The sequence below is a fragment of the Toxorhynchites rutilus genome, chromosome 2 (assembly GCF_029784135.1).
Source record: "Toxorhynchites rutilus septentrionalis strain SRP chromosome 2, ASM2978413v1, whole genome shotgun sequence".
In the NCBI taxonomy this organism is placed as follows: domain Eukaryota; kingdom Metazoa; phylum Arthropoda; class Insecta; order Diptera; family Culicidae; genus Toxorhynchites; species Toxorhynchites rutilus.
Genome location: NC_073745.1, coordinates 66,769,353 through 66,784,170, shown reverse-complemented (window position 1 = coordinate 66,784,170; position 14,818 = coordinate 66,769,353). Strand labels below are relative to the sequence as shown.

General features: G+C 41.3%; 1 protein-coding gene across 5 annotated transcripts in view; it reads right to left on the bottom strand.

Moving 5' to 3' along the window:
* The window catches only part of LOC129770042 (uncharacterized), a 419,235-nt gene that overhangs the window by 82,929 nt on the left and 321,488 nt on the right, over nt 1-14,818 (bottom strand). The window lies entirely within an intron of this gene.

Sequence of the window (14,818 nt, the reverse complement as noted above, 5' to 3'; positions counted from 1 at the left end):
GCGCGAGATTTCCAATACTATGCAATTTTTTGTGTTTGAGTAAACTGAAATTTAAATCATGAGTCTTTGGGTTAGAAATCATCAATAACTTTGAGTCTAATATTTGTCTGGATTAGCTCTAAAAGTCGTTCGAAGACAATTTTGATGCTGAATTTGAAATATAAAAATTAGAACAAAAAACCCGTTTTTTCATGATCACTAATGATACCTAGAAAAAAAACACTAAATCGATATTATTGAAAAATAGAAAAAAATCTTTCTTCTACAAAGTTGATTGAAATAATTGGAGCTACAACATTGTCAAACTATGGTATCTCTATCTATAGAGATAAGAAAGTTATATTTTTGATTTCATCTAAAATGTTGGTCACCCTTTTTTTTACATCATATATAAAAACTTTGTCGAAAACAGCTTTTGTCTAGAAAATAAAGTTCTTCCATAAAATTGTTTTTAGTTTTTAGTTGTTTTAAGCGCTTTATATCTAAGTTGCGTTGAGGTCACCATGAAAAAAGGGATTTTTGCTCTAACTTTTATATTTGAACCTTTACATCGAAACTGCAATACGAAACAAAATTTATTCACAAAAAATTATTTTGTTTTCTGCGTAGAGTCTCAATAATCGGTATTAAATATATGGTAATCGGTATCCTTGCTATATGGTATATAGTTTACGACCTATTCTCGCTCATAATTTTTTTTTGTGATTGGCAACAATATCGGGAGGAAATAAAATTCTGGACTAACACAACTTTTTGCTAACCAACCCAATAGGAAATCCAGTTAACTTTATCAACCAGGAGGAGACGAAACAAACAAGAGAGTGCCCAAGATGGATTCTTATGTGTGTCGTTTTTTATTGACGTAGCCGAAACAACGACATTCCACGATGTCTTGAGCTGTGCCAATATTCCATGGTCAACATATAGGCAAAAGTAGAGAGGGAACGACTGTGATTCCTATGACACAATCAACAGATCACAATTACGAGACGCTATAATGAGCAACACCGACACAGCCTTTGTTCAAACGACAGCATGTGTATTCAAACAAAAGAAATGAAGTCTTTAATGAGCTCCATCACAAAATTACACGTATTCCGTTCAACATGATGCTGGAGGTATTCGGTTGAATGGCAAAAGAGAGGATTACCTTATACGTACATTTTTAGTTTGTTTAATCGACCCAATACGCTCTGAGCAAAAGGATAGAGTAATACCCCCGCTTACTCTTCGGTTCACAGAATTATCCTACAGATTTCTCATCCGTTGAAAGATCATGAATCCATTGGTGATTGATAACTTCGAAAATCTACTCCAGCTGACTCCTCAGTCAAGTTTTATGTCCTTATACCATGAGTACCTTACCCACGACGTGCACCCTTCACCAGGCATCTCCAACCAAGTTTGCTTCCCATACTTTTGCAATTCCTCTGTCATTTTTGATCTGTCCATGCGACAAAAAATCCATGGAATACCAGATCACCTACGCTCCAATGTTATTCCGTCGATATTTTCGGAAAAATATGGGAAAGTTAGATCTGATAAAATGTTCTTTACTGACGGTTCATACATAAACGGGTCCACTGGCTTCGGCATCTTCAATGAAAATTCCAGTGCCTCTTTCAAACTCAAAGATCCTTGTTCCGTGTATGTCGCAGAAATGGGTGCGATATACTATGCTCTAGGGATCATTGAAACACTGCCCATCGACCATTATTTTATTTTTTCAGACAGTCTCAGCTCAATAGAGGCAATCCGCTCAATGAAAGTTGATAAACGCTCATCTTATTTCCTAACAAGAATAAGACATCTATTGAGTGTTTTGGTCGAAAAATTATTCAAGATTACCTTAGCATGGGTTCCCTCTCATTGCTCGATTCCGGGGAATGAGATAGCGGACTCGCTAGCTAAGATGGGCGCTTCAGAAGGCACACTTTTTTCACATTCCTCGTCAGGACACACTCGTTAGTTGGCAGCGCATGTGGAGTGAAGATGAGTTCGGTCGTTGGTTACACACGATTATCCCTAAGGTCTCGACGAGTGCATGGTTTAAGGGATTGAATGTAGGTCGTGATTTCATTCGCGTGATATCTCGGCTTATGTCCAATCACTACAACCTAAACGCGCATCTCTATCGCATTGGGCTCGCAGCAAACAATCTTTGTGATTGTGGCGATGGCTACCACGACATCGAGCATGTTGTCTGGTCGTGTATCCGGTTCCATGCTGCTCGCTCTCAGCTCTCTAGAGCACTGAGAGCAAAAGGCAGACAATCGGATATCCCCGTCCGGGATATCTTAGGTAGCCGGGATCCTGATCTTCTGCTTCATCTATACCTGTTCCTCAGAAACGCCGATGTCAACGTTTAATGATGTTTCCTTCGTTGTGTCCCCATTTCATATCCCTCCTAGCGATCGATAAACTTTTACTTAGTCGCGGCAATACATACACACACTCTTTACAGATGCACGGGCCAAATGTTGTGCAGTCCACTGATCATTCAACAAGAGCCAAAGGTTGTACCGCTCATGACAACTCTACACGAACTGATGATTGCGCCGGCTAGTGACCATTCTATCCTGGATTCCTCGAGTCGAGAAAGACGCACCACGCTAGATATGGGGTACAGACTAGGGAGCGTTGCTGATTAATGGTCAGCTGCATCCCAATAGGAAGTAGCCCGTGTCGGGCACACGTATAGAGCATCGAAGACTGCAACATACCAATTATGAGAACACTTGTAATACTAACCTCGAGCCAACCGCGAGTAATCGGTTACATATTACTAACATAGTTGTAAGACAAAATTTGTCAATATATTGGACTCCCGGCCCCGTCAGGCTAACGCCACATGTGCCTTAATAAAAAATATATTTTGGGAAAAAAAAAAAAGGATAGAGTAATTTCCTCAAGATCCGTCTACTGATTAATTATTGCTTTATATTCTATAAAGCAATAAGCACCTTTTGGGGTAAAATTAGTATTAACACTTTTGAAACTACTAACTTCGTTTTCACTTCCAAAATGTAATTACAATTCATTAATTTAGATGTTTCACAACTGTATCCTATACTCATTCCTAGAATTGTAGAATTCTTCTAAGTAGTGTACTTTTTTAAATAAAGACAGTTTAAGCTAAAACAGAGCTAAAACTAAAAATAAGTTCAAAAACTTTGTCATTGTTGAAATTCGAACATATGCGTAGAAGCATTTTTTCAAATATTATCATCATGTCGGTTACTATAATAGAATACATTGAAATAAAAAAAGATTTTTGTGAGTTTTTTTTTAAATTTTTGTCCACGGTCATCATCTAAAGCGCTCCATTTCTTAGTATCTCCGCATCACACTCGGGTTCGAGAAGTCTATTTTCCCACGGTCCAATGCAATACAAGGTCAAATCTTTACGTATCTGCTCGATATCCATGTGTAATCTATCCTTCGTCGATCACAATCAATTAATTTTATAGACCGTTAAAGCATTTAAACACACTTATAATACATTACTTATTCACTAGATTACTAGAAATAATTTAAATGGCAGAACAACGTTTGCCGGGTCAGCTAGTTTTATATAAAAATACACGTCTATATCAAAATTTGATGGTAGTATAGTCACAGATGATCTTAACCCATTAGTGCCCAGCGTATGAAATTTAATACGCAAAAATGCCCGTTTTTGAAAAACTGTTTTGATGAAACTAAAATGTTAAGTGCATTTTAAATGATACCACATGACAATTTAATAGTGTTTTTTGTGTCAGTGTCATTTTATCTGTCATTTTTGTTGTTTTATTGTGTATTCAAGCTTGCAAAGTTCGAGTTCAATGGAGTCGCAAACGAAAACATAAATTTTTACCTCTTAAAGGATTCTAAATTGCTCAAATCTGTGACACAACACTACTAGACGAGTGTAAAAAATGATATCTAGCAAAAAATCCGAAGAAAATTATGAAACCGCAAAAAAATCTATGTTTACTTTTGAACGTATGAAATTTCATACGCTGTGCAACTAAGGTATATTTTGTTCTCAATAGGATATATCAGCTTCCCGGTAACCCGGAGGAGCTGTACAATTATCTGATTGATTTGGACGAAGACGCTTTCGAAAATCTAGTGTCAACAAATGATATTGACTTTGTCATCGTGCCCCCAAGCGGTGGAGACAGCGATGTGGATGCTGGAGATAGTGACTTGGAGGACGGCCCTTCCGGTTTTGGCAAACAAGCGAATGTCGAGAGCAACATTGAACTAGGCCAATCACAAGAATGCTCCTCGGGCAGCGTACGTAAAAATACGGATACGTAAAAGTACCAAGGTAGCGGTTCTACTGGCAAGCAAAAGAAGATACGTACAATATGATGATTTCCAACGCTATGCCAAGGGATAAACTTGAGCAAATCATGGAATATCTGCATTTCAACGACAATTTACTTAATGATGGGTCCGACAAATAGTTCAAGGTTCGACCTTTGATTGAACATGCGAATGACAAGTCGCAATCTATGCAATCCCTATGAACCGTGGGACAATTATGCGTAGAACGACAGCACACGAAAGTGCTAATAAACCATGAAAATGGTTTTTGAAGTTGAATTTTATGAAATAAAACCGTTTTGTTCGATATTCAAATGATTTCCATTTTTGATACTGTATCGACCCAGCGTTTAAAATTTCATACCTCATAAATCTCAACCTCCAAAGAACTCCACACCAATATATTGCGTCCCACACAACCCCCCCCCCCGCCCCTTTCGGGACAAACCAAGATGGACTAGAAAGTTTCATGCCATTTGGGTCAAGTTCTGTACACCTGGGCAGTATGGGTTAAGCAACTTGTTTCGATCATAGCAAGTAGAAAAAATACCAGAAGTGTTGAAAAAATGATGAAAATATTTTTGTCCGCTTGCTTGTATGAAAAACTCCCATAGTGGTGTCGTGCACCGGATTCAGGGTAGAGATAGGTGGATTGTGTGGTTGAGTTTTCACGGGAGAAAGTTGCAGTGTATCAATTTCAGCCCAATTCGCCGCATTAAATTACAATCCGCGGTGGTGTAACTAGCCAGCCAGCCATAAAGTGCCGCCACCGTTCGAACAAGTGCTGGCCCCTGAAATTCGCAGTGCAAACCCCTCGCGTAATGATGATTACCCCAACCGCATCTCGAGAGTCGAGATGAATGAGAGAAAATCAAACGCCAGTTCGCCAGTGGAAATTGCCTTGTGATGCCCAAAATTACTCTCTTTCTAACCTAACCGCGCGCGGCCCGAATCAAATTAACACGGCCACGGTGGTGGTTTCGGCGGCTGCCGGGGCCCTGAAATATTATTTCCCCCAGGGGGAGGGAGGAATCGAATCTAATGCCGGAGCCGGAGACCGACCCGAGGGGGGAGGTGGCGACGATGCAATCAAGTGTGGATGGAAGTCGAGCGGGCGGCCCTCGAGATTCCCAGCGCGGCAGCGGCTGTGAATGGTGGCATTGAAAGTGAAATTGAGCGGATTTCGCACTCTGATTGCTGCGCCTGGTGCCGATATAAATGGTCCCGAAAATTGCCTTACGCTGCCTCTTGTGCCGCTGTAATCCATCGAGACTTCGTGGATATGTGTGGCGGAAACGTCGAAGAAAAGGGGATACAACGCGCGCGCCACAAGTGTCCATTTGGGGGAGGCGGCGAGGTAATTGAGTGGGACACTTCAGTTCAGTGTGCCGCGCAATCCAGCCAGCAGTGGGCCCATTAGCGTACGATTGGCTGCGGCGAACTTCGAGAAGTGATGAAAGTCCCTCTTTAAGGTTCGAAATGCTCTTGAATTAGCCACAAGTAATCGGGTTGGCAATGGTTGAAAACAATTGACAATTGCTGGCTGCATATACGCGCGTGGGGAATGTGAATACCGATTGAAGTGTTAAAATTGCTACGTTTCACACAACGCTTAACGCATGACTTGCTCGTTAGGGACGCGGCGTGTGAAAGACATCAAAGCAAATTAGTTCGTTTATTCATTTTTTTGCTTTCTTGATTGCTTTGTTTTTGGAAAGTCTCTTTAGCGCACTCGGAGTGAACTCGAAATGTGTCTGGTTGGGATGGCCTAAGCTGTAATTTTGTTTTTCACTGCTAATATTTTCAGAGTTGACTAGTGTGACCGGGGCGAAAGCTAGAAATCGAAAAAAAACTGGAATATTTGTTCACCTTGGATTGCAAACTTTTTCAACGACTTTTACGACATGAGGCCGATCGTTGTCATGAAGAAGAAAAACTATCATGTTTTTTTTGGTTCTCAAATGGGGATCAACACTAGGGTAGGCCCGTTGGCCTGCCCTTTGGTCACAAATGTTCCTGTCTCACGCCTCCACGAAAGTCATATGACGACATTTTTAGGCCGGGCGTGAACTGGAAACACACACCTGGTCTTGGCTCCGAGAACGGGTGTCGAAAGTGGCTAAGTGAGGGGGCGCGAGCGAGTCAGAGCGCTATATCCCGTCCCGGGGACCACTTCCCGGGTCACTGGAGGCTGCGTAATATAAGTTGCACGTATTTTACTGTTGCAGTATCAGCACCGTGAAAACCATTCATAGTTTCAGTGGCCTGGCTTGCATTTTCGCATTTATAAAAGAAAAAGAGTAAAATGTACCGAATTGTCTCTTTGTAAACCTCCATTTTTAACATCCTGTAACTCACAACTGAACGGTACAAACAAAAAACAGCAAAAGATTTTTTAGCGTAAAATGTCACCTTTACAACGAGCCTATAGGGGAGAGGGAGGCAAGTTGTAAAGGGAGGCAAAATGACGAATCGGTTATTTGACCCGTTGTAATGAAGGTAGCGCCACCTACTATTCACTGAAGATGCATCATAACAAGGCCAAACTTTGTACTCGGTAACTCTGCCGAAAACGTTATCACAAAAAAATGAAAAATAAAAATGAGAAAAATCGTGATTTTGTTATTTTTTTTCCGTTTTTTCAAATTTCATTATCCACTTTATGAGAAAAGTTAAAATTTCAAAATAATTTTATGCATGATAAAGGTACTCTATTGTACAAAATCTGTTTGTTTCCGGCGAGTTTCAATCATGAATTTTTTTTCAGCTAAATTTTTTTTATTGAAAAAGTCGCTTGGGGGCAAGTTGGCGAACTGCAACATTACGTTAATTTTTGGTTTTTTTTATTGCAGATGGTTAGAACTTATAAGCGAAAAAGAGACCAATATTAAAGGATGTGTCACATCAAATTGCATCACGGAAAAAACGCTGTAGAAATTCGCCCAGTAGACCGATCCTTTTCAAAATTTTAGACAGTAAAATAAAAACTATTAAACAACTTTTGGCATTTTCTTTTTATTCATACCTCGAGCCCAAGCCCGTATGCTCGCACATTCCTCTTTACCCCGTCCATAAGGTTCTGTACAACGTCAGGTTGTAGTTTTTTTGAACAGAAATCCATTTTCTCTTGAAGCCCGCCTCCGATTTGACAACTTTTGGGTTCTTCCGGAGGGCCTGCTTCATAATCGCCCAATATTTCTCTATTGGGCGAAGCTCCGGCGCGTTGGGCGGGTTCATTTCCTTTGGCACGAAGGTGACCCCGTTGGCTTCGTACCACTCCAACACGTCCTTTGAATAGTGGCACGAAGCGAGATCCGGCCAGAAGATGGTCGGGCCCTCATGCTGCTTCAATAGTGGTAGTAAGCGCTTCTGTAGGCACTCCTTAAGGTAAACCTGCCCGTTTACCGTGCCGGTCATCACGAAGGGGCGCTCCGCTTTCCGCAAGAGCAGATCGCTTGCCACACCATGTACTTTTTGGCAAACTTGGATAGTTTCTGCTTGCGAATCTCCTCCGGAACGCTGAATTTGTCCTCTGCGGAGAAGAACAACAGGCCCGGCAGCTGACGAAAGTCCGCTTTGACGTAGGTTTCGTCGTCCATTACCTGGCAATGCGGCTTCGTCAGCATTTCGGTGTACAGCTTCCGGGCTCGCGTCTTCCCCACCATGTTTTGCCTTTCGTCGCGGTTAGGAGCCTTCTGAACCTTGTATGTACGCAGGCCCTCCCGCTGCTTGGTCCGCTGGACGAATGAACTTGACAAATTCAGCTTATTGGCGACATCCCGGACCGAACTTCTCGGATCACGTCTAAACTGCTTAACTACGCGCTTGTGATCTTTTTCACTGACGGAGCATCCATTTTTGCCGTTCTTCACCTTCCGGTCGATGGTTAGGTTCTCGAAGTATCGTTTTAGTACTCTGCTGACCGTGGATTGGACGATTCCCAGCATCTTACCGATGTCCCGATGTGACAACTCCGGATTCTCGAAATGAGTGCACAGGATTAATTCACGACGCTCTTTTTCGTTCGACGACATTTTTACAAATTTACGAAAAATTGACAGTGAAGTATAGCCAACGTGATCTATACACTCTTATCTGATTATAAGCGAAAGCTGAAGATATAATTCCTAAAAATTAAATTTCTACAGCGTTTTTCCGTGATGCAATTTGATGTGACACACCCTTTAGTCGGACACCAGTTTGGAGAATGTTATGAAAGCCAGCGATTTTTTTCATTTTTATTATTTTGTAATTCTCTATGTTTGTGTTTGTTGGAAGGTGAAAAATCAATCTTGCGTCCACTAGAGACTCTGACCCTAGACAAGACTCAAGTGTCGACGAAAACTCCGTTGACTCTCTGACTGAAGATCAATGTATATAAAAAATACAAGAGCACCACATTTAAATAACAATTGAAAACATTAATCCATCTGATTTTTACTGGTTTTGAATGAAAATTCCTGGTTTTACCGGTTTTCCTGGTTGAGTTTCCACCCTGAATGATAATACACTCATCGACTAATTCAGTTCAAGAGATTACAACGTGATTACACAGTAAAAGTGAACCTCAATGAAGTGATTACAAATAATTTAAAAGAGCGTTGCGTTCAGGTTACTTGTCACCGAAAATTATGCATGTTCGGTTTTCTTGGTTTTCGTTTTTCACATTGATTGGTGCCTAATGCAAATTTTCTATACAATACTGTTCATTCGCCACATTAATTTGATGCAAGGTGCGGTTACTTGATGAGTTTCCCCAACACAGATTTCAATGAGCTTGTGGAAATCGGTATTGCGAAATAGATGCAAGATGCGGGTACTTTTGTACTCGCATGCGTTTCTGCAGACCGGAATGAGTTCCCCAACACAGACTTCAAAACCAAGGAATCTGGAGAAATCGGCATTGAAAATACAGGGTTTTCCATTTCGGGCTTCCGAAAGTATACAGCCCTGCGCTGACAACCGTTTGACATAGCTGTCAACCAAAGCGTCATATCGTTAGTTGAATGTCTGCCATTTTACAATATGGATCGTTTTAGCATCGCACAACGTGTTAATTTTGTTAAATTATACTATAAAAATGATGAAAAACCGGCAAATGTTTTTCGAGCATTACGGACGGATTGTGGTCGTCATGGACGGCCTACAGAGCACACAATCGCTAATGTAGTGCGTAAATTCGAACAAACTGGATCCGTAGCGGATATTGTGAAACCTGTGCATCATCGTAATGTGCATTCGGCCGAAAATATTGCTGCTGTTGCTGCCACTGTGGAGGATGACTCGAATGTTTCGATTCCACGGCGTGCTCAGCAATTGGGCTTGTCAAACACATCATTGTGGCGAATTTTGCATTTGGACTTGCACCTACATCCATATAAAGTCCAACTGGTACAAAAATTAGAGCGTGGTGACCATGGAATGCGTCGGGCATACGTCGATTGGGTGAACGAACAACAGCAGCAAAATGCTGAATTTTCGCATCAAATTTTCTTCAGCGATGAGGCACATTTCGAGCTCGGTGGCTATGTGAACACCCAAAATTTCCGCATATGGAGCTCAGAAAATCCACACGTGATTGTTAAGAGGCCATTGTATCCGCCAAAAGTCACTGTTTGGTGCGCATTATGGTCTGGTGGAGTTATCAGGCCGTATTTCTTTAAAAATGAGGATGGCGAGACGGTAACTGTGAATGGTGAGGGCTATGGCCGCATGTTAACCGATTTTTTTTTGCCACAAATTGAAGATATGGATACGGATGACATGTGGTTTCAGCACACAACACGACCAAACATGGCCATATTACGAACGAAATTTGAAGGACTCATAATTTCGCGTTTAGGTGATGCCAATTGGCCGTCCAGATCATGCGATTTGAAACAGCTAGACGTTTTTTGTGGGGTTATGCGAAAGACCGTGTCTATGCCAACTCTCCGCAAACTCTTGAACATTTGAAAGACAACATTCGTGAAGTTATGGCCGAGATACCGCCCCATATGTGCCGAAAAGTCATCGAAAATTACCTGTTCTGGATCAAGGTGTGCGATGAAGCCCTAGATGGACATTTGAATGATGTTGTATTTCACACATAATGGCATAAACCAAACTTTAATTTGAAATAAAAGTTTCATCGAAATTCGAATTCTAAGTGTGTTTTATTTCAATTTACTTTCGGAATTTAAAGTTGGAAAACCCTGTATATGCAATGTGCGGGTTCTTTTGTACCCGCATGCATTTTTACACTCGGGAATATGTGCAGACTTCGAAAACGGTATGAACACAATGCTTTGGCTCGGTTATTCAAGACTGCATTGGAAGACATTCCTTGATGTCTTCAGCTAATTGAACTTCTACGTATACCGTTTGGCAAAATTCAGATAACAATTTACTGCGATAACGTCGATTGAACTCAGTGCTGAGTGCTTGAAGTTCAACAAATTAAACCAATTTGCGGTTCAAGAAGTACGTACACTTGGGAGATGCAATAAATTCAGTGGGAAATGTAAAATACATTGATCGTTTAGCCATTCTTTCGTTCACATATTTTGGAAGTCCACGAGAAATGAATGAAATGAACAAGGCATCATGCCATACGACTAGCAACAATGAAAGTAATCTTTTCACAATACATGAATTGACCTAGATTGCGATTTGTTCGCATCTGAATTCGGAAATAGTTTCATTTAATCACTGGTTAGTTTCAAAAATTAATTACCTACTTAAGTATTTGTAAGTAATGTGTATTTAAAAATTATTAGTAACACTTGATAATTACTGAATGTCATGTATATATTTATTTTGTTTAATTTTAATAAGAAAATAAGGCTAAGTTGTTTCATTTCATCAACTGTAATGTTTTTAAATTGGTAAGTACTATGTATGAATAAGAAAAAAACAAGAGATTTTTGAAGAAATTTTGCTATGGGGGTCTTTGGTATCACTTCATTCTGGAAAAGGGGTCTCTCGCCCAAAACAGTTTGAGAACCCCTGGGTTAGATAGACCTTCTCCCAGAATCCATGGCGATATTCCAGCTGGAGAGTGTTTCGATGAGCACAAATTCGAAGCGCATTCGATTTTCGATCGATTTTCCCGGGAGCTTCCGACGGGACCGGGTAACAAATCGAATTCATTCGGTTAGCGCGAGCATCGCCCAGATTTCGTATCGTCTCCCGTCAACCAAAATATATTTCTGTATTTCCGCCCAAAACCTTCCCCTCCCACCTCCCTCGATTCGCCGGTTAGCCGCCAACGCACACGCAAACGGTACCACATCTCGCCGCATTCCTGGAAAATCTAATTTGCCAATTTCATGTACGGAGGAAATAAATTTCCCAAATAATCAAATGACCTAATTTCATTGGCAATATTTCACCGTTTCCGTGGGCTTCGGAGAGAGAGAAACGGATGTTTTCGGAGAGGGGGAGGCAGCTTTGCGTATGCAACAAACACATTAGGGCCTCCTGTTACCAATATTTGGTTCATCCAAAATTTACGACAACCGTTTCGGACCGCCGGAGGAATGGGTGGGAGCCGCCGACACCGCCGAGAAACCATTTCGCTGACTGTCAGAGGAGTCGAGCCGAACGCCGAGAGCACGCGGGAATAAATTATCCTTTCCCGGGGATCGGTAAAAATATTGCAAGGTGCTAATTAACAGCTAACTTTCTTCAAATTGACTAAACTTTTGTGAGTCGGGAAAATTTATGTCTGCTCGGGTTTATTTCCATACGCAACCGGTGCAGTCAGTCGAGATGGTGCCTTCCAAGAGCTCAGCGGCTCAGCGCTTCTTATCTGCAGATTCCACCCAGCGCTTCAATATTTTATTTATGGGCGAGCATAAAATTAGCAAATGTTGCCTGCCTTTCCATGTGGCCCTCCTCCGCCTCCATGAACTCTCGTTTCAACCTTTCGGTGAAAGCACAAGGTGAATGTCGAGAGGGTGGGTCGTGAATTCCAGCTGGTGTACACGGAAAGATTTGGCTAATTTCGAAATCAAATATCGGTTTTTTTTCCTCCAATCGATTAATTCACGCATTTGATTTGATTTATTGCTTTTCGAATCACATAATTTAATGCTGGTCCCCTTTCCCTCCCCCCCTTCTAAAAGGCGGTAGTGGTGGCAGCTGCGGCAGGTTGAAGTTACTCTCGTTTCGGCTTGCCTGAAAGCTAGGCCACCACCAGTCAACAAGCCAACTCAACGGTATGAAATGAAAAAAAAAGAAAAAACATTATCAAAGCGAGCAACATTCTAAGCGCTCAAACGTTGTTTATGTGTTTCATTCGTTTCATTCGGGGTATGTACGGGAGAGCATCGTTTCAAACAGAATTTTAGATTAGGGCTTGGCCCCAAACCGACGGTTTGGTGGTCATTAAAATTAACTAATTCAACAACGCACTCTGACACACATACAAACACACTCACACTAAAGTGGGCAGCTTTCGAGGTGCTAATTGAGAGGCAAAATTTCACTTATCCTGGGCAAAGTGTAACACCAGCCAATTATAAATTGGATCAACTAGGCTTAACTTCTGGATGTTCTGGTTGGAGTAGAAAATCCCACCATAAGCCAGCGAATAAACTAATTAGTTGCAGGCAGTAGTTTAGCGGCGTCAACTCTGGGCCCAACTATTTGCCACTCATTACTTGATGAATAACTGGGCCAATTTTAATCATAAAATGTTTCCCCACCCCACCCGAGGCGGCATGATTACATGACCACACCGGACAGCGGAGCGTGTAAACAAACGAAAAACCCGCAAATAATGCTAAATCACTAACGCTATTAACATAACCATGATGATGGTGATCAGCATCATCATCAGCAGCAGCAGCATCTCTCGTCGTAATCATCACCGTGATGAGTCGGTGAATAATTAATTGCTGGTTTAGATTTATGCGTGTTGTCATCCAACAAGAAAACAACTCACGCAGGTTTGGGGGGTATTGAAATTGGCCCTGCGGTGGAATTGGTCTACACTCAGTCTCTCATGGTGTGGTAATGCTATTGGCATGTTCGCGATCGGGTTACCGTTACTCTCTTCCGAGGCCAGAATTGGATGTTCGATTCCCACGGATTTGCCTGACGATGGTATTCGCCTTGGGGTTGTACGTTAAACTGAATCTTAGAGTTTAAATACAAACATTCTAAGGTGCCAAAAAGTGAACTGACAGGTTTTTTTTTTATTAATTTTTTTTACAGGCTCAGTTACATAAGTTTAAAGGAGCCAAACTTCTATCTGTATTGTTACAAGTATATATAAACATTTTTCATTAATTCTAATGTTAATGAAGTGGAGAACGGATTACTCGCGGTTTGCTCGAGTTTAGAAGGGTGACATTTTTTTCAAGAAAAGGAAGGGATATAAGGATATGTTGTCAATGTTCACACTCACATTCATCATACTCGATTCTTAAGCCTATATTATATCATTTCACCTCATTCTATTTTTAGTAAGAAGGGATTTGATTTCTCGCTTTGATCTCGGAGAATATAAGGATATAAGGACAATCACACACGAAGATCGATAGCTTTTAGGAAGACATATATTTGAGACATGTAATCAAGGTGTAACCGAGCCAACACATCTCTCACCGGCACATTGGGCTGTCTTCCTCTAGCCCGAAGAGAGTTTTCTAAATTCGATCTGGCAACAAGATACTCCTCGCACGACCAAACAACGTGTTCGATATCGTGGTAACCTTGACCACAAGCACAGATATTGCCATCGGCAAGATTAAAACGAAAGAGTAGCGCGTCTAACGAACAGTGATTGGACATGAGTCTAGAGAAGGTGCGAATAAAGTCCTGACTCAAGTCCAGACTTTTGAACTATGGTTTGGGGCTAACCTTAGGGATAATAGAGTGAAACCACCGGCCCAATTCATCTTCGCTCCACTTACGTTGGTAAAAGGTAATGATATAACAGCGTCTGGTTAAAGCACTCAAAATTTCTCGTATTCTCTCAAGGAAGTACGGCGAGTGCTTTTCTGGCCTCACTGAACGGATAGCTTCGACAGAGCTAAGACTATCCGTTACAATGTAATAGTGTTCAACAGGTCGTGAGGCGACGCTGTCCAGTGCCCAATGTATTGCTGCCAATTCAGCAATATACACTGAGCAAGGATTCTGAAGACTGTGGGAGGTGCTAGAAAATTCGTTGTACGCTCCAAATCCTGTGGACTCATTCATAGAGGACCCATCAGTAAAGTACATATTATCACAATTGATACGCCCATACTTTGCATTGAAGATCGTAGGAACGATCCCCGATCGATGATAATCTGGAATTCCATGGATTTTCTTCTTCATGAACAGATCAAAATGTACAGAGGAATTGATGTAGTCAGAAAAACAAACACGGTTGGGAGTATACAAAGAAGGATCAACCTGCATAGAGATGAATTCATGATATGAGCTCATGAATCCAGAATGAAAATTTAGCTCGATAAGCTGCTCAAAATTTTCGATCACTAATGGGTTCATAACCTTACACCGGATG